A 19300-nucleotide genomic window follows, 5' to 3' on the forward strand; every position below is an offset into this window, starting at 1 on the left:
AAATTACCCATATGGGCAGGGCACAGGGAGGGGAGTCACATAACCTGAATGTGGTGCCAAGTGATATGTGACAGTGCTGCCTGTGGGCAGCATGAAGGCAGAAGAGACTCACATCACCTGGGTGCAAGCCCAAGCAATATGTCACAATGCTCCCTTTTGGCAATGCTAAGGCAGGAGCATGCAGCTACATCACCTAATTGCTGCTTTCAGTGAAATTTTATAATTTCAGCTCTGGGCTGGGCACAGGGAGTAGAGTTAAATCACTCATGTGATGGGAAGAATCTATGTCACAATCAAACTTGCAGGAATGTCCAGGTATGAGATTAACGATCTCATATATGTCTAGGTTCTAGGTGTAAGATCCAGTAGCTCATGTATGTTTGGCCTAAGTAAAGGAGTCACAAGATGGTAGTATAATCTGTCCATGAGACCCTTAATTCCTCGTGTGGACTGTATTTCCTTAGTGAAGTCACAGCCTCAGACTTGTGTTGAATCTGAGAGTCACCAACCCACCTGTGAATGAGATCCAGGTATGATAGTCAATTTTCTAACTTTTGACTGCCTCCAAGTCTGAGATTCAGAAGCTCAGTCATTGACTGTTTTCATGAGACAGAATGACAATCTTTACTGTTGACTGGGTGTGCATATGAGTGGCACAGTCTCACCTGTGTGCTGGGCTCTGTTGGAACTCTTTCTGCACCACCTGAGGGCTTTGTAGAGTGTGCATAAAAGTCACAGTCTGCTCTGAGAACTTTCTGAGCATAGTTGTCAGGGTCCAGATTAGAGAGTCCTCACTCTCTAGTTGACAGGGTCTAGATCGGAGAGTCTTCACCTGCCTATGCACTGCATTTATTAATGAGTCACCACCTTAATTGTGGCCAAATGTTAATATATGACAGTAACAATTCCACCTTTGAACTGTGTCCACCTGTGAGATTCAGGAGCTCACTAGTTGGCTTTTGCCATGTGTAAGGGTGACAGTCCTAACAGTTGGCAGTTTCTGCATTTTAGAAACAATCTCACCTGTGCGCTAAGCCCTGTGAAGACATTCTTTGTGTCACCCAAATGGTTTATGAAACACATCAAAGATTGGTAATTCTTTCTTTCTTTCTTTTTTTTTTTTTTTTTTTTGAGAGGGAGCCTCATCTCACTCTGTCACCCAAGCTGGAGTGCAATGGCATGGTCTCAGCTCACTGCAACCTCTGCCTCCCGGGTTCAACTGATTCTCCCACCTCAGCCTCTTGAGTAGCTGGGATTACAGGCACATGTCACCACACCCGGCTAATTTTTGTATTTTTAGTAGAGACGGAGTTTCACTATGTTGGCCAGGCTGGTCTCCAACTCCTGACCTCGTGATTCACCCACCTTGGCCTCCCAACGTGCTGGGATTACAGGCATGAGCCACCATGCCCAGTCAGATTGATAATTCTTTATGACATTCATACAAAGAGGAGGCCCAGGATCTTACTTGTTTCCCTAGGCTACAATACAAGAGACACTATCTCCCTATTGGCTGATTCCAGGTATGGGAATCATCATAGCACCTATGAGTTGGACCAGGATATTTGTCACAATCCCAAGTATAAGTAGAAAATGAGCAGAAGAGTCGCATCACCTGGGTGCTGTATGAGGAATGTCACAACATTTCCTGGAAGCAGGGCACACGCAGAAGGGTCACATAACCTGGTGGGCAAGCCCAGTGATATTTTACAATGCTCCCTGTGGGAAAAGACCTGCCAGAAAAGACACATCACCTGGTTACTGGGCCCAGCGATATGTCATAATCTTCTCTATGTGCAGGCTGCAGGCAGAAAAAGAGTCACATCATTTTGGTGATAGATGCAGACATATGTCACAAGGCCGCCTATGGGCAGGGCTTATTAAGTAGCCTCTGATCCAGTCCTGTAGGTGTTCGGTCCAGCGACATGTCACAATACCAAAAATATGCATGGCTCAGCAAAAGAAAAGATTTACATCATCTAGCTGCTGGATCCAGTGATATGTCACAGTCCTCTTCTTTGGCATGCCCGAGGAAGAAGTAGAGAGTCACATCAGCTAGGCGTTGGACCAAGCCATATGTCACAACACACAATAAATGCAGGGCTCATGAAAAGAGAGTCAAATCTCTTAGGTGCTGGAAACAGTGGTACATCACAATTTCTCCTTTGTCAGAGCCACATCACCTAGGTGCTTGGTCCAGTAATATGTCACAATTCCCTTGAGAGGCGAGCCCAGGCAGGAGAGTCACATCATTTCGGTGAGAACCCCACAGATGTGTCACTATTTTCCCTGTGAATAGCGCTGAGGAAGAAAAGGATAGTCACATCATTTAAATGATGGGCCCAGAGATAGATTACAATGGCTCTTGGGTACAAAAACAAGGCAGAAGAATTATGTCACCTGTGTGCTGGGCCCAGTGATAAGTCACTTTCCCTTGTGTGGGCATGGCTTCAGCAGGAGAGAAGAGTCACATCACTAAGGTTCTGGTTCCAGAGATATGTCACAATCTCTCCTATTGACAAAGCATGTGTAGGAGAGGAGGGTCAAATGAAGCAGTTGATGGGCCCAGAGATATGTCACAATGCCCCCCACCCCCCATAGGCAGAGTACAAGCAGGTACCTCCCAATTCTTTAGGTGTTGTGCTCAGGGACATGTCACAATACTTAAAAAATGCAAGACCCAGGAAATAAAACAAAGTCACATCACCTAGGTGCTAGGTTCAGTGGTACGACACAATTCCTAATTCAAGAGGGCTCAGGGAAATAAAAAGAGTCACATAACCAAGGTGATAAATGTAAAGATATGTCATAATACTCCTGTGGGCAGAGTCCATTTAGGAGAGTCACATTACCTTGATGTTGGACCCAGCCATATATCACAATACACAGCATATCCAGGGCTCAAGCAGGGAAGAAAAATCACATCGTCTAGTTGCTGGGTTTGATGATATGTCACAATCACTTGTTTTTGCAGAACCCAGACAGAAAAGAAGAGTCACATCTCCTAGTTCATGGATGGAGAGATAAGCCAAAAGGCTCCTTGTGGCCAGGACCCAGGCAAGAGGCTTTCATGCTCTAGGTGTTTGTCTCACACATACGTCACAGTACCTAATATATGCAGGGCCCAGGCAAACAAGGAGAATCATAACACCCTGGTACTAAGTTTAGTGATATGTTACAATCCCCACTTTTGGCAGGGCCAGGACGCACACACATGCAAACAAAGGCACATCACATAGGTGATTAAAAAAAAAAGAAGATATGTCATAATACCCCTGTAGGCAGGGCCCATGCAGAAGAGTCTCATCAACTAGGTTTTAGACCCAGTTATTTGTCACAATACACAATTTATGCAAGACTCAGACACAAGAGGAAAGTCACATAACCTAGGTGCTGGGTCCAGTGATACATTAGAATCTCTCCTTGGGTAGAGTCCAAGCAGTAGAAAAGAGTTACATTACCTGGGTACTTGGTCCAGGAATATGTCACAATACCTCCTGAGGAAAGAGTCCAGGAAGGGGAGTCACATCACCTAATTGAGGGGCCCAAAGATATATTTCCCAGTGCTCCTTGCAGGTGGAGCTGAGGATAATCAAAAGAGTCACATAACCCAGGGGCTGAGCCCAGCTATATGTCACAACTACCCTAGGTGCAAATCAATGGTGTGAGAGAAGAGTCACATTACATAGGTACTGGGCCAAGTAATATGTCACAATCTCCACTGCAGGAAGGTCTCAGGAAAAGAGAAGAGTCACATTATCTGGGTGACGGGCACAGGAACATGTCACAATTACCCTAGACAGAAGCGTTACATCACCTATGTGTGAGGTCCAGTGATAAGCCACTCTTCCTTTTGTGCACAGGGTCCAAACAAAAGAGGAAAAGTTACATCACCTAGGTGCTGGGCTTCCAGACTTGTCTCAGTCCCTCCTATGGTCAAACCAATTTAAGAAACAAGAATTACATTAGCTGCTCTGCCTATGGAGCAGCTTTTTTTGTTTGTTTGTTTCTTTACTTCTCTAATAAACTTGCTTTCATTTTACTGCATGGGCTCACCTGACTTCTTGGGGTCTGGATTAAAAGCCCTTTTCAGTAACAGCTTTCTGGCAAACTATAAAGGGACTATACTGAGGAGAAAACTGAACCAAAGGAAATAAACTGCAGCACCAATTAGCCAACTTGGGGTAACTAGTGGAGTACATTCTACCAGGGTAAAAAATGGTATTTGGTTAGAGGCCCAACACAGAAGCGGTACAGTCTCTCCTAAGACATACTGGATTAAAGATCTCTCTTAATAAAAAGCTTGAGGACCCAGTTACGAAGGTTCAAGTCCTTTCTAAGATTTAAGGGGTTGGCCAGGCACGGCGGCTCATGTCAGTAATCCCAGCACTTTGGGAGGCTGAGGCAGGTGGATTACCTGAGGTCAGAAGTTCGAGACCAGCCTGACCAACATGGAGAAAACCCATCTCTACTAAAAATACAAAAAACTAGCTGGGCGTGGTGACACATGCCTGCAATCCTAGCTACTCAGGAGGCTGAGGTGGGAGGCACTTGAGCATGGGGGGCAGAGGTAGCGGTGAGCCAAGATCATACCATTGCACTCCAGCCTGGGCAACAAGAGGGAAACTCTGGCTCAAAAAAAAAAAAATTTAGGGGGTTAGAGGCCCCTCTCAGTAATGTCACTCTTGGTTAAAAAATCGATGAGGCAGGCCAGGCACGGTGGCTCATGCCTGTAATCCCAGCTACTCAGGAGGCTGAGGCAGGAGAATGCCTTGAACCTGGGAGGCAGAGGTTGCAGTGAGCCAAGATCGTGCCACTGCACTTTTTAGATTAATTTTCCCTGTGCTCTTTGCTGACAGTTGTGTATGACACGATTAGGCATGTACAGGATCATAAGACATGGGGAGCTTCTATTCTCCTTAAAAGGGGAAACTTTAGGTATATCTCCTAATGCTATCCCCCACCCCCACCCCACAACAGGCCCCAATGTGTGATGTTCCCCTTCCTGTGTCCAAGTGTTCTCATTGCTCAATTCCCACCTATGAGTGAGAACATGCGGTGCTTGGTTTTTTGTCCTTCTGATAGTTTGCTGAGAATGATGGTTTCCAGCTTCATCCATGTCCCTACAAAGGAAATGAACTCATCATTTTTTATGGCTGCATAGTATTCCATGGTGTATATGTGCCACATTTTCTTAATCCAGTCTATCATTGTTGGACAATTGGGTTGGTTCCAAGTCTTTGCTATTGTGAGTAGTGCTGCAATAAACATACGTGTGCATGTGTCTTTATAGCAGCATGATTTATATTCCTCTGGGTATATACCCAGTAATGGGATGGCTGGGTCAAATGGTAATTCTAGTTCTAGATCCCTGAAGAATCACCACAGTCTTCTACAATGGTTGAACTAGTTTACAGTCCCACCAACAGTGTAAAAGTGTTCCTATTTCTCCACATTCTCTCCAGCACCTGTTGTTTCCTGACTTTTTAATGATCATATGTAACAAACCTGCACGTTGTGCACATGTACCCTAGAACTTAAAGTATTTTATATGTGTATATATATATATATATATATATATATATATATATAGAAAGGGGGAAACTTGAGAGCTAATGAAATTGCTGGAAAAGATCCCTTCATGACTGAGAAGTCACCGCCTAAATTTCTCAGAGTCGCTGCAATGGGTGGGTCTTTCACTGGCGTCCCTGAGCTCCTCCCTTTCCCCAACCTGCCTCAGGCAATGCTTTTCTTTCCTTCTCTCCTCTTTCTTTCTTATCTTTTCTGTTATTTAGTGCAACTGTCCTTTGTTTTTTTTTTGTTTGTTTGTTTTGAGATGGAGTTTCGCTGTTGTTGTCAGGGCTGGAGTGCCATGGCGCATTCTTGGCTCACCACAAACTCTGCCTCCTGAGTTCAAGTGATTCTCCTGCCTCAGCCTCCTGAGTAGCTGGGATTACAGGAATTTGCCACAATGCCTGGCTAATTTTTGTATTTTTAGTAGAGACAGGGTTTCACCATGTTGGTCAGGCTGGTCTCGAACTCCTGACCTCAAGTGACCTGCCCACCTCGGCCTCCCAAAGTGCTGGGATTACAGGCGTGAGCCACTGCACCCGGCCATGTGTGATAGTTATATATGAAAGAGTTCTGATTAATTGGCTTAAAATTAATAAATGCTTAAGTCTAATTTTTTTTCAGAAAAGGAACAAGCGTAATGCCTTTTATCTCATGTGACATAAGTAATCTTTGGGAAATAAAAGCAGTTTTACATGCAAGGTGTGTAAGAAAAGTAGAATGTGCTTTTGGTAAATGATCATAAGATGGCATAAAAATGTTAATTTTTTTGCCCTAGTTTGGAGGGCTAAAGAGTTATTTTAAGTTAGGATTGAGCTGAAGGTTTGAGCAACTTTTGGAAGGTTTGTAAAAATTAATCTTGTAAAAAAAATTCTGTGTGTGAACATATTGGCTAAAGTTCAAGAAATATTATTCAGTTTCTTTTGTTTTTTGTTTTTGAGACAGAGTTTCGTTCCTGTTGCCCAAGCTGGAGTGCAGTGGCGCAATCTCAGCTCACCGCAACCTCTGCCTCCCAGGTTCAAGTAATTCTCCTGCCTCAGCCTCCCTAGTAGCTGGGATTACAGGCATGTGCCACCATGCCCAGCTAATTTTGTATTTTTAGTAGAGACGGGTTTCTCCATGTTAGTCAGGCTGGTCTCAAACTCCTGACCTCAGGTGATCCATCCACCTTGGCCTCCCAAAGTGTTGGGATTACAGGCGTGAGCCACCATGCCCGGCCTGTATTCAGTTTTTTTAAATAAATTAAACATTGGAATATAAGTACAACAGGTTTGGGTTTTTTTGTTTTTTTTTTTTGTTTGTTTTAAAGCACAGATCTGTTCCTTAACAAAAATTGCAGAGTTATTAAACGTTTATGAAAATCTTGCCTTATGGTCAAACTGATTAAGATTGGATAGACTTGTATATACGATTTTATTAAAAACTTGTTTTGGCCAGGTGCAGTGGCTCACACCTGTAATCCCAGCACTTCAGGAGCCAAGGAGGGAGGATCACTTGAGGTCAGGAGTTTGAGACCAGCCTGACTAACATGGTGAAACCCGTCTCTACTAAAAATACAAAAATTAGCCAAGTGTGGTGGCACATGCCTGTAACCCCAAATACTAGGGAGGCTGAGGCAGGAGAATTGCTTGAGCCCAGGAGGCGGAGGTTTCAGTGAGCCAAGATCATGCCACTGCACTCCAGCCTGGGTGACAAGAGTGCAACTCCATCTCAAAAAAAAAAAAAGAAAAAACTGGGTTTGAAATCAATAGTACACTAATTCATATGTGAAATGTAGGCTTTCTCTTTTAAACAAGATTTTTATATTATATTTTGAAAAATGAAAAATTTTTGTCTGCCTTTTCAATAAACTACAAGAAAAAAAAGACAGGAGACAAATAGTTTGGAAAGCTAAGTCTTTCCTCTATCAAAAAGGAAAGGTTTTTACCTTTTTAATAATCTTTAAGAAGGCAAGTTATTTTTATTATTATTTTTGAGATAAAGTCTCACTCTGTTGCCCAGGCTGGATTGCAGTGGTGTGATTACCTCACTCCAACCTCCACCTCCCGGGTTCAGGTGATTCTCATGCCTCAGCCTCCTGAGTACCCGAGATTATAGGAAAACATTACCCTGCCCACGTGTTTTTTTTTTTTTTTTTTGGTCATTGTTTGTTTGTTTTTGAGACGGAGATGGCTTCCAACTATGTCTACACAGTCCCTGTGCAGGGTTCCTCACCCATGGTAAGTAAGGAATGTCATTTCTTTTTTTTTTAAGACAGAGTTTCCTTCTATCACCCAGCCTGGGGTACAATTGTGTGATTTCAACTCACTGCAACCTCTGCTTCCCAGGTTCAAGTGATCCTCCTGCCTCAGCTGCCTGAGTAACTGAGACTACAGGTGCATGCCACCACACCCAGCTAATATTAGTATTTCATATCAAGATGGGTTTTCACCATGTTGAGCAGGCTGGTCTCAAACTTCTGACCTCAGGTGATCCATTCACCTTGGTCTCCCATAGTGCTGGGATTACAAGTGTGAGCCACTATGCCTGGCCAGGAATGTCTCTTTCTGACAGAATCAGGAGCCTGAAGTTGTCTTGGGACCCCAAGAAGAGAGAAATTCACCCAACTCACAGGTATTTGATGGTACAAACCCATGGCTGGGCTTGGCTTTTAAAAAGTCTTTTCTGATATTCCTTTAATGGAACATAGTTATATCAAAGCCAATTTTAAAAACCTATGTGAAAAATAATTATTTTTGCTGCACTTTATACAAATAATCAGGCCAAGTATAAGACTAAAGCTTTTTATGCAAGTAAATCAGTTTTACCATGATTTGTCTTTAGTAGAAATGGAAGACTGGAGAGAGAAAAAAATTACATTTCAAGAACTATGGTACACCTGTTATTACACACTAGTCTCATTTGTTGCTTTTGAGTATTTTCCCTGCTATTTAGACTAATTCTGCTTATTCCTGTGAACACACCAGTGATCTCTGACTGCAGCTCAAAAGAAACAAGAGAGATGGGTAATATAAAAATCCGGATCAGGCGCCAGGCACAGTGGCTCATGCCTGTAATCCCAGCACTTTGGGAGGCCGAGGTGGGCGGATCACGATGTCAGGGGTTCAAGACCAGCCTGGCCAACATGGTGAAACCCTGTCTGTGCTAAAAATACAAAAATTAGCCAGGTGTGGTGGCACGTGCCTGTAATCCCAGCTACTCAGGAAGCTAAGGCAGGAGAATCGCTTGAACCCGGGAGCCAGAGTTGCAGTGAGCCAAGATTGCACCACTGCACTCCAGCCTGGCCGACAGAGCGAGACTCCATCTCAAAAAAAAAAAAAAAATATCCGGATCACTAATCTAATTCTGAACACATATTGGAATCAGGTAGCAAACCCATATCAGCTTCTTCCTAACATTTGCCCTTATTTAGTTTACTCGGGATAATTTTACGTATTTTACTTTACTTGGGATAATTTTACTTATTTTACTTTACTGTTGTGGATTATATTGTTGTTGTGCTCTTTGTGTAGAAATGCAAGATAAGCTTGCTCAATGTTTTCTTAAATAGAACACTTAATTTTGCAGATATCAACTTTTGTTAAGAACTCAAGATTTATAAATGACCCTTGTAATACTGATGCTTTCTCACCTGGCTGGGCATGGTGGTTCACGCCTGTAATCTTAACACTTTGGGAGGCCAAGGCAGGTAGATTGCCTGAGATCAGGAGTTCAAGACCAGCTTCGCCAACATGGTAAAACCCTGTCTCTACTAAAAATAGAAAAATTAGCCAGGCATGGTGGTGGGTACCTGTAATCCCAGCTTCTCGTGAGGCTGAGGCAAGAGAATCACTTGAACCCGGGAGGCGGAAGCTGCAGTGAGCTGAGATCGTGCCACTGCATTCCAGCCTAGGCAACAGAGTGAGACTCTGTCTGAAAAAAAAAAAAAAAAAGAAAGAAAGAAGGAAAGAAAGAAAGAAAGAAAGAAAGAAAGAAAGAAAGAAAGAAAGAAAGAAAGAAAGAAAAGAAAAAGAAAAAGAAGAGTCAAATCACCTAGGTGCTGGGCCCAGAGATACCCCATAACCCCTCACTGGGCACAGCCAAAGCAGTAGAAAAATTTACATAACCTAGGTGCTGGGTACAGCAGTATGTCCCAATACCCCTTGAAAGAAGGGTGAGCCAGAGAGTAATATCACCCATGTGAAGGACCAAAAGGTATGTTACAATGCCTTCTGTAGGCAGAGGACAGGGTGGAGGATTACATCACCTTCATGTTGGACTCAGCAATATGTCACAATGGCCCATGTGGGCAAAACACAGGCACGAGAGTCACATAACCTAAGTGCGAGGAGCCACAATATATCAAAGTTGTCTCTATGGGCAGAACCAAGACATTGACTAAGCGCTGGTGCAGAAAGATGTCACCACCCAGTCTGTGGGCTGAGCCCAGGCAGGAGCATAAAATTGCTCAAGTGCTAGGCTGAGGTATATGTCACAATCACAGCTACAGGAAGGTCCAGAGATGAGATTAACCATCCTGATCATGTCTTGGTTCTAGGTATGAGAGGCACCACCTCCTGTATGTTGGGTATAGGTGTATAACCCACAATCTCAACAGTTTAGGGAATCCATCCATAAGAGCCTCAATCCCTCCCACAGACTGTATCCCTTTAGTGGAGTCAAAGCCTCACAGATATGCTGGATCTTGGTCTTGGAGTCACCAACCCACCTGTGAACCGAATCCATGTATGAATCAGTTTTCCATCTTCAACTTTCTTTGGATGTGAGATTCAGAACCTCAACAGTCAGCTGTGTTCATGTGGAAGAATGACAATATTTACTGCCAGTTGGGTACATATATGAGTGTCATAATCTCACCTCTATACCATGCTCTGTTAGGACACCCTTTGTATCACCTGAGGGATATATATATATATGATAATGGGTATATATATATATATGATAATGTGTGTATATATATATGATAATGTGTATATATATATGATAATGTGTATATATATGATAATTTGCATATATATGATAATGTGTATATATATATGTATACATACACATTAAAGTCACAGTATGCTCTGAGACCTTTGTGCATCTACAGACTCATGATCCTACCTGTGGCCCCAAACCCAGGAATAAGAGTCAATATCTCTCCATTGAATACATCCAGGTAGAAAGGATCTAACTTGCCAGAATTAGAAATGAGTCACCATGTCAACTGTAGCTGGATGTTCACATATGACAGTCACAATCCAAACTGTGGGCTGTGTCAATGTGTGAAATTCAGGACCTCTTCAATGGGCTCTGTCCATCTGTGAGGGCGACAGTCTTAACAGTTGGTGGTATGTGCATATAAGAAACACAGTCTCACCTGTTTAGTGTGCCCTGTAATGACACTTTCTGTACCACTCAAGGGCTTTATATAATATGTAAAAGAATAGTAGTGCTTTATGACCTTAATACATAGAGAAGACTCATAATCTCTCTCATTTTCCTAAGTCTGGTTATGGGAGACAGTATCTCTTCTATTGGCTGGTTTGAAGTATAAGAACATTTAATGAACCTGTGAGCTGGACAAAATATATGTCACAATTCTACCTGTGGGTAGGAAGTCAGCAGCAGATTCACATCACGTAGGTTTTTGGCAAAGATATGTCACAATCTTTCCTGAGGTCAGAAACCAGGCAGAAGTCATATCACCTAGGTGCTCAGCCACAGATATATTACAATCCCCTCTTAAAGCAGAGTACAGGCAGCAGAGTCATTTCACCTGGGTGCTGAGCCCAGTGATATGTCAAAATGCTCTCTGTGGGCACAGCCTTGGCAGGAGAGACACATCATCTGGTGACTGGGTCCAGCAATACATTACAACATTTTCTGTGGGCAGGATGCAGGCAAAAGAACAGAGTCACATCTCTTAGGTGATGGAGGAAGAGACATTTTACAAGGCCCCTCATGGGCAGGGCCCAGGCAGGAGCCTCCTACCCTGAAGGAATGATGCCCAGCTATATGTAACAATACCCAAGATATGCAGGGCCCAGGGAAAACAGAAGAGTAGCATCACTTAAGCGCTGGGTTTAGTGATGTGTCAAAATCCCCCATTTTGTCAGGGCCCAAGCAGAAGAGAAGAGTCACATCACCTAGGTGATGAATGAACAGATATGTTTTAATACCTCTGTAGGCGGGGCCCAAACAGATTTGCATCGCAAAAGTGTTTGGTCCAGGCAGGAGAGGAAAGTCACGTCACCTAGGTGTCAAGCCCAGTGACATATCACAATCTGTTCTTGGGCAGAGACCAAGAAGTAGAGGAAAGTCACTTCCCCTGGGTTCTAGGGCCAGCAAAATGTCACAATGCCCTCTGTGGAAAGTGCTAAGGCAAAAGTATAGGCTCACATCACCTAGATGCTGGGTTCAGTGATATGACACAATTTCACCTGTAGGACCTAGGCAGAAGGATCAAATCGCTCAGGTGCTGGAAAGAGCTGTATGATACAATCACATATACAAGAAGGTCTAAGAATGAGATTAATGATCCCATACATGATCTGGTTCAAGGTACGAGAGTCAATACCTACTGTATGTTGTGTCTAATTACACGAGTCACCATCTCAAAGGCGAACTGGATCTGTGTATTAAATCCTCAATCCCTCCCATGAACTGTGATCCCTTAGTGGAGTCAGAGGCTCACAGGTGTGCTGAATCTTGGTCTGAGAGTCACCAACCCATCTGTGGACAAGATCCATGTATGTGATTCAATTTTTCAACTTTCAACTGCCTTTGAGTGTGAGGTTCAGAACCTCAAAAATTGGCTGGGTTCATGAGGGAAAATGACAGTCTTTACTGTTGTCAGGGTGCGCACAGGAGTGTCATAATCTCACCTGTGTGCTTGGCCCTTTTAGGACACTCTCTGTACTATCCTAGGGCTTTATCTGGTTTGCATGAGAGCCACAATCCAGCTTGAGATTTTCATGCTGGTATAAACCTATGATTGTATCTTTGTCTCTAAGCCCAGTTATGAGTGTCAACATCTCTCCAATTTTCTGGGTTCAGATAGGAGAACCCTCACTTTCCTATGAGCTGCATTTAAAAATGTTTTGCTATCACTGGGTGCAGTGGCTCACACTTGTAATGCCAGCACTTTGGGAGGCCGAGGTGGGTGGATCACAAGGTCAGGAGATTGAGACCATCCTGGCTAACACAGTGAAACCCTGTCTCTACTAAAAATATAAAAAATTAGCCAGCCGTGGTGGCGGGCGCCTGTTGTCTCAGCTACTCAAGAGGCTGAGGCAGGAGAATGGCATGTACCTGGGAGGCAGAGCTTGCAGTGAGCCGAGATAGTGCCACTGCACTCCTGCACTCCTGCACTCCAGCCTGGGTGACAGAGCAAGACTCCATCTCAAAAAAAAAAAAAAGAAAAAAACAAAAAAACAGTTTTCCTATCCCAAATCTGGATGGATGGTCACATATGACAGTCACAATTCCAACTGTGGACTGCATCCATGTGTGGGATTCACAATTGCGGTCTGTCCATCTGTGAGGGTCCCAATTTTAACAGGTGCTTGGTTGTCCATACATGCAAGTCAATCTCATCTGTGTGCTGGGCTCTGTGATGATACACTGTGTATAATCCAAAGGCTACATACCATAGGTGAGAGTGTGGTAATCCCCTCTGACCTTCATAAAAATAGGAGACCTAGAATCTTATCCATTTTCCTAAGCCTAGCTATGAGAGACAGCATATCAACTGTTGTCTGGTTTAAGATATGAGAGTCGTCTTCTCACCTGTGAGATGTGACATGTAACCTGTAAGCAGGTAGTGAGTAGAGAGTCACATCACCTGGGTGCTTGGCCAGAGATTTGTACAATATTCCCTGATAGAAGGGACCAGGCAGGAGAGGAACATCACCTGGGTGCTGAGCCCAGTGATATGTCACAATGTTCCCTGTGGGCAAGGTTCAGGCAAAAGAAACACATCATCTGGTCAGTAGGCCCAGTAATATGTTATAATCTTCTCTATAAGCAAGGTGCAGGTAGAAGAGGACAGTCACATCTCACTGGTAATGGATGCAGAGATACGACACAAGGCCTTCTGTTAGCAGGACCCATGCATGTGCCTCCCATCTCCTATGTGTTGAGTCCAGTGATATGACACAATACCCAAATATGCAGGGCCCAGGCAAAATAGGAGTGTCACCTCACCTAGGTTCTGGGTCCCGTGATTCATTACAATCCCCTTTAATTGGCAGGGCCCAGGCAGAAGAGAAGAGGCACATCACCTAGGGGATGAATGAAAAAATATATCTTAATACCCCTGTAAATAGAACTCACGCATAAGAGTCACATCAACTAGGTGGTGGACCCAGCCATATGTCACAATACACAATGTAGGCAGGGCCCAAACATAAAAGGAGAGTCACATCTTCTAGGTGCTAGGACTAGTGATACATCACAATCCCTCCTTGGGCAGAGTCTAAGCAGGGAAGGGGAGTCGCATCACCTAAATGCTGAGTCCAGCAATGTGTCACAATAACTCCTGAGGGAAGAGTCCAAGCAGTATTGTTGTATCACCTGGGTGCTGGGACAGGAATATGTTGCAATCTTCCTTGAAAGCAAAGACTAGGCAGGAGAATCACATCACCTAGTTTCTGGGACCAGCAATATGTCACAGTGCTTCCCAGTGGGCTAGGCCCAGGCTGGAGAAACACATGACCTGGTTGCCAGACCCAGTCACAATCTTCCCTGAGGGCAGAGAACAGGCAGAAAAAAGGCACAACCCCTACAAGATAGATGCTGAGAAATACAATAAGCCCCCTCTAGTCAGGGTCAAGGTAAAAGTCTCTTATCTCCTAGGTGTTGGACCCAGCGATATGCCCAATACCAAAAATACGCAAGGCCCAGGTAAAAGAGGTGAGTCACATCACTAAGATGCTGGGTCCAGTGATAAGTCACTATTATTCTTTCTGGCAGGGACCAGGCAGAAAATGTGATTCACATCACCTAGGTGACTAACGACATGATAGGTAATAATGTCCCTGGGAGCAGAGCCCATACAGGAGAATCAAATGACTTAGACTTTGCACCCAGACACATGTCACAATAGCAGTGTATGTACAGCCCAGGCAGGAGAGGAGAGTCACATAACCTAGGTGCTGGGCCCAGTGATAAATCACAGTTTCTTATTGGGCAGAGCACAAGTGGTAGAGAAGAGTCATATCACCTAGTTGCTTGGTCTGACAATATGTAACAATACCCCCTGAGGAGCAGGCTCAGGCAGGAGAGTCACATCACCTAGGTGATGAGCTCAGAGATATGTCACAATGCCCTCAGGTGCGTAGGGCTCAGGAAGAAAAGAAAAATTACATAAACTAGGTCCAGGGCTCACCCGTATGTAATGATCACCCCAGTGGGGGAGCACCCAGGCATGACAAGAGAGTCACATCATGTAGGAGCTGGCTCAAGCAATATGTAGCAATCTCCATTGTGGACAGGACTGAAAAAAAGACTGGCCACATCAGCCATCAACCATGTGATGAATTCAGAAATATGTCAAAATTATTCCTGTGAGCAAAGACCAGGCAGAAGAATTACATCATGTGTGCTGGGCTTAGTAATAAGTCACTCTCTCCTCTGTGGGCATGGTCCAGGCAAAAGAAAAAAGTCACATTACCTAGGTGCTGGGCCCAGAGTTATGTCACAACCTCTTCTATGGAGAAAGCCCAGGTAAAAGAGAAGAGTCACATCAAATAGTTGATGGGCTCAGAGATATGTCACAATGCCCCTTGTTAACAGGGTCCAGGCAGAAGACTTACATCTTCTTCGTGCTGGGTTCAGCAGTATTTCACAATGTTTTTTGAGAGCAGGACCAAGGAAAGAGAGTAACATAACCTTGGTGTTGGGCCCAATGATATGTCACAATGTCCCCTGTGGGCAAAACCTAGAAAAAAGAGAGGAATCACATTATCTAGGTGCTGGACCTGGCAGTCTGTTTCAATACCCTCTGTAAGCAGGAACTAGGCAGGAAAGGAGAGTCACATCACCTATGTAATGGGCACAGCAATACGTCAGAATGCTCTCTGTAGTCAAGGCCTAGGCAGGAGATTTACATCACCTGGGTGTTACACTCAGGAATATGTCACAATGGCCCATGTAAGGCACAGGCAGGAGAGTCACATAACCTGGATGTTGGGTGCAGTGATATGTCACAGTGTTCCCTATGGGCAACGCCAAGTCAGGAGAATAGATTCCCATCACCTAGGTCCTGAGTTCAGCGATGTGTCACAATCCTATCTGTGGCCTGAGCCCAGGCAGGAGAGTCAAATCACTCAAGTGCTGGACAAAGGCATATGTCACAATCACAGCTACAGGGTGGTCCATGAATGAGATGATCAATTCTGCACATGTTCAGGAGTTACAATCTCAACTGGGGACTTTATCTCTGCATGAGAGCTTCTACCTGTCCTGCACGCTGGGTCTCCTTAGTGGAGTCAAAGTCTCTTAGGTTTCAGGTATCCTGAATCTTGGTCTGAGAGTCACCAACTCATCATCCTGTTGCTGGGTCAATGTTGCAGCAGACCTGTACCCATACGGATTCACTGCCAGTAACAGGTAACAGGTAGGAGAGAACAGTAACATCTCCTAGATGCTTGATCCAAACATGTCACAATAGCCTCTTTGGGGAGGGCCCAGATGAAAGAGTCCCATTATCTAGGTGAAGTGTTTAGAGATATGTCACAATGCTCCCTGTGGGCAGGACTCAGCAAGAAGAGAAGAGTCACATAACCTAGAAGCTGTGCCCAGCTGTATGTCACAACCAGCCCAGTGGGAAGAGCCAAGGCATCAGATGAGAGTCACATCACATAGGTGCTGGGTCAAGTGATATGTCACAATCTCCTTTTGTGGACAGGACCCAGGAAGAAAAAAAATCTCACATCATCTAGGAGGAGAGCCCAAAAATATGTAACGATGATTCTCGTGGGCAAGAATCAAGGCAGTAGAATGGAGTCACCTGTGTGTTGGACCCATGGGTAAATCATTCTTCCTTTTGTAGACATGGCCCAGGCACAATTACATCAACTAGGTGCTGTGCCCACAGAAATATTACATTCTCTCCTATGGGCAAAGAGCAGGCATAACAAGATAATCGCTTCAAATAGTTTTGAGCTTTCAGAGATATGTCACGATGATCTCTGTGGTCAGAGACCATGCAGAAGACTCACATCATGGTGGTGGGCCCAACAATATGTCACAATGTTTTCTGAGAAGAAGGTCAAGGTAAAAGAGTAATGTCACTTTGGTATTGGGCCCAGCAATATGTCACTATCTCCCATGTCAGCAGAGACCAGGTAAGAGAAGAGAATCATATCACCTTAGTTATGAGCACAGACATATGTCACAAAGCCCCAAGTAGATAGTGCCAAGGCAGGAGAACACTGTCACATCACCTAGGTGCTGGATCCTGCGATATGCCACAATCTAATTTGTCAGCTAAGACCTCACAAAAAAGTCAAGTCACTCAGGTGCTGGGAGATGCAGAAAGATTCAGGGGTAAGATTAATAATTCCACGCATGACAGAGTGTCCACAGTTCCGGCCCCAGACCCCAGGTCCCGGCCAGATTCGCCAAAGTCAGAGGCTGGAATCTGGTGGTGGATGTAGGGTGTTAGCTGAGCCCAACCCCTGCCCAGCAGTGGCCAGCATCTAATAATTAGTAACTCCACACAGCGGCTCACACCTGTAATCCCAGCAATTTGGGAGGCTGAGGTAGATGGATCACCTGAGGTCAGGAGTTTGAGACCAGCCTGGCCAACATGGCGAAACCCTGTCTCTACTAAAAACACAAAAATTAGCCGGGCATTGTGGCACATGCCTGTAATCCCAGCAATTTGGGAGGCTGAGGTAGACGGATCACCTGAGGTCAGGAGTTTGAGACCAGCCTGGCCAACATGGCGAAATCTTGTCTCTACTAAAAACACAAAAATTAGCCAAGCATTGTGGCACATGCCTGTAATCCCAGCTGCTCGGGAGGCTGAGAAAGGAGAAACGCTTGAACCCAGGAGGTGGAGGTTGCAGTGAGCCGAGATCATGCCACTGCACTCCAACGTGGGTGACAGAGCAACAGTCCATCTCAAAAAAAGAAAGAAAATAATGATAATAATAATTCCACACATGTCCCAGTTCTAGGTATGAGGGTCAACATCTCCTGAATGTTGAGTCTAAGTACATGAGTCACAATCTCAGCAGTGGACTGCATCAGAGCCTCTATTCTTCCTGCAAACTTTGTCTTCCTAGTAAAGTCACAGCCTTACAGGTTTGCTGAATCATGGTGTGAGAGTCAACAACCAACCTGTAAACCAGATCCATGTGTGCAAGTCAATTTTGCATCTTTTGACCACCTTTGGGTGTAGGATTTGGAACCTCAACAGTGGGCTCTGTGAAGTCACCAGCTGAAGGGCTATTCATGCACGAAAAGTTGTTATTTTATCATCATTGTTTCTATTGCTTTTACCTTGCTAAGAATACATGTGTAGCTTATAATATAATTGTGCTAGAAAACCATAAGCGTTTTGGTTAAATTACCCGTTGTTGTATGTTATGAAATAGACAAAAAATTGGCAAAAATAGATTAAAATTATACAAACTTGGTGTCAACTTTCTCTTGGGCAAGTTTAGGAAAGACAGACCTGGAAATACCCCAGTAAAAGGCTAATCAGAATCTCAGAAAAATTGCAACCATTAGTCCTTTATCTACCTATGACCTGGCAGCTCCCGCCCTGCTTCGAGTTCTCCCACTTTCCTGGACAATGTACACCTTCCATATATCGATTAATGTCTCCTGTCTCCTTAAATGTATAAAATCAAGCTGTGACCCAACCACCTTAGGCCCGCGTTGTCACGACCTCCTGAGGCTGTGTCACGGGTGTGTCTTTAATCTTGGCAAAATAAACTTTCTAAATTGAGACCTGTCTCAGATACTTTGGGGTTCACTTTACTAATTTTAGGTAGATTTAAAAAATCTTAAAATAGAAACAAACATAAGGACTAAACTGAGAAAAACTTTAAAAAGTATACTCAAATTCACTGACACAATCATGGGTATATCTAAATAATGAGATTCTATCCATTTTAAGTAAGAAGAAAATACGTAATTACAAAGGAGGCTTTACCTTTGGGAAAACAAAAAGCCACTTTTGACCAAGTATTCCCACAGATACACACCCGGGTCCCCAACCACCCGCCAGGAGGGCCCATCCTGGTGCCTGGAGGGCGGGTTCCTGCGATCTGGGGTTGGGATTTCGGCTCAGGCCGTGCGCGGTGGCCTTGGGTCGCGCCCGCCCTGCCGGGGCCCCCAGCCCAAGGGACCGAGCGGGTGCGGGCGGGGCGAGCGGGGCTGGGGTGTCGGGGGCTCGGACTCGGAGCCGTCCCTGCCAGTGGCTTTCGTGGGCGGCCCCGCCTTGGAGCCCAGGCCAAGGAGCCGCGCGGGACGGAAGAGCTGCGGGTGGGGAGGGACAAGCGGGCGGAAAGGGGCGGCCCCGCTGGAGGCCCAGCGAGTCTGAGTGATTGACAAGTGAATGAGCTGGGAATGAAGCCTCCTGGGGCCGGGAGGGAGAGAGGGGGTTGGAGGGTGGTGAATGCCCGGAACTCTGGGGCTTCAGGCTGCCAGTGGCCCGACCAGGCTCCCGGTGTCCTCCTTCAAGCTCAGTTTCCTCACCTGTCCCAGAGGACGAATATGACGGTTGTGA

At 44.8% G+C, this 19300-nt stretch overlaps 1 long non-coding RNA gene across 3 annotated transcripts; it reads right to left on the reverse strand.

Moving 5' to 3' along the window:
• Positions 1-2104: 2104 nt before the first annotated feature.
• Positions 2105-3849, reverse strand: LOC129528953 (uncharacterized). 3 transcript variants are annotated; one of them, XR_008674292.1, is made up of 3 exons: positions 3462-3849; positions 2401-2935; positions 2105-2301 (listed from the first exon to the last, which is right to left on the reverse strand). It is a non-coding gene; the product is annotated as an uncharacterized lncRNA (long non-coding RNA). The 3 variants fall into 3 exon arrangements; XR_008674291.1 differs by having other exon boundaries at positions 2401-2512; positions 2621-3849; XR_008674290.1 differs by having other exon boundaries at positions 2401-3849.
• Positions 3850-19300: the final 15451 nt, after the last annotated feature.

This window comes from Gorilla gorilla, chromosome 20 (assembly GCF_029281585.2).
Source record: "Gorilla gorilla gorilla isolate KB3781 chromosome 20, NHGRI_mGorGor1-v2.1_pri, whole genome shotgun sequence".
Lineage (NCBI taxonomy): Eukaryota > Metazoa > Chordata > Mammalia > Primates > Hominidae > Gorilla > Gorilla gorilla.